The following is a 1,964-nucleotide window of genomic DNA, read 5'->3' on the forward strand; positions in this document are numbered from 1 at the left end:
GTCGTCATCATTATTATTGTCCATATTGTTATTATAATTATTATACACTTTATTAATTTTATTATTTCTATTATTATTATTTATTATTATTGTCTTTGTTTTATTATTTTCATTTTCAATATTATTTTTATTAATATTGTTATTGTTATTGCTGTTGTTGATATTATTATTATTATTATTATTATTACTACTACTACTATTAGTATTATTATTATTAAAATTTATCAATGTTATTATTATTTTCATCATCATTATCATTATTATTGTTATTATTATTTATTAATGTCATTTTTATTATTATACGTATTTAATTAACCTGACATCTTTATGTAAATTTACTAAAATTTACATTATGACCACAACTAATTTCATGGTCATGCAAGCATTGGATTATTTGGGGATAAATAAATTAAATTACAATAAGAAAAAAAAAAAAAAACCCTCCAAGTCTCAATTTGTCCTGCTTACCCACGCTTCCCTTCAATTCCCCTGATACATTACCTTTCCTTTCCAGCTGTTCTCATTTTGTTATGTTTGTTACCTTATCATGTAAGGTAATAAATGCCTAATTTTATTTATCTTTCTCACGGTAAAAAGAAAATTATTGTACATTAAAAAAAAAATCACAAAAAAATTATGTGTAAAATTCCTAAATCCTAACCTTAATTTTCAGAGTAACAGCAGCCGTGATTTTGGGGAGGAAGGCAAGCTACACGCGGCATCATCACTGTTACAACAGCCCCGCACGACTATAGTAGCATTGCTCCGATGTTGGCGCCTTAGATTTCTCAATTGGCAGTACCGTAACTATTTGGGAACAGACGACTTTCTTTTTCTTTTGCTATTGGTGTGGTTAGAAAAAAAATCACACTTGGATCTTTCTGCTTTTGTTCAGGTTCAGACTCAGAATCTGGGTCGGGTTCTAGATGTTTTTCATAACCTTTTTTTATTTAAGAATTCCAAGTCAAGAGGAGAGGGTAGGTAAAATTTCTCCAAGTTCTAAACAGAGGAGTTGAAGCCAAGATTGAAATTGATGACAAGTGAAATTTGCTTGGAAAGCTGTTGGGAAAAGCGAAGTTGCTTGGAAAGTTGTTGGCTTCCCGAGTAAGGGGAGTTTGCCCGGAAAGTAGTTTGGTAAAAGCCATTTGTCATTTGGTTTAAGTGTGATAAAATGTAAAAGAGTTTTGGTGGCTGCTTACGACGTTGTTTGAGAGGCGCTATCATATTGCAGGGATTTGTCCCCGCTATACCCTAAAGGTTAGGTATTTATCCAACTACACCCCCATAATTCAAAATTTCTTTTATATACCTTTTTCAATGTGTAATTACAAAATTACCCCAATTTAATTCTTCAAATTTCAAAATCTGCCTTCACGAGCTACCATACACAACGCCTGTCCTGCTGCTGCAAGTTCATGCTCCTGCTGCTGCAAGTTCATCCACCACATTAAAGGCTACAAAATCACCGAATTAAAGGCTGGAAATTCACCGAACTAAAGGTCATTAACCACATTTACACTTATTTTTTACTTTATAAAGAGAATTTATGGTGCATAATTGTTAGGGTTATATGCATTAGGGTTTTAAAAAATAAATTACCCACATGATTTTGGTCATTATCTTGCTTATTTACTGATAATCTTTCTTGCTGGTAATGTAATGAAGCTTCTTTAACTTGTGAATTTGAAATTGAAGAGAGTGAATTCATAGCTCTTTAATAATAGTTGTGGGAGTTCCTAATTAAATATTATCCTTATGAATTTTCGGTTATGGCTACACTAGTTTATGCATTAGATCTTTATATAATTTTACTTGTTGTTTGTAGTTGAACTTCATCCATGGGAATTATATATCAATTTTCTTCAGCTGCGTATGCATTCATTATGCTACAATTTGGGTTTTCTCTATTATTTGCTGTAGAACCTTTATTTTGCAATTCTAATTTATTAACAATTTGCTATTTG

This window comes from Citrus clementina, unplaced genomic scaffold (assembly GCF_000493195.1).
Source record: "Citrus clementina cultivar Clemenules unplaced genomic scaffold, Citrus_clementina_v1.0 scaffold_1, whole genome shotgun sequence".
Taxonomy (NCBI): domain Eukaryota; kingdom Viridiplantae; phylum Streptophyta; class Magnoliopsida; order Sapindales; family Rutaceae; genus Citrus; species Citrus x clementina.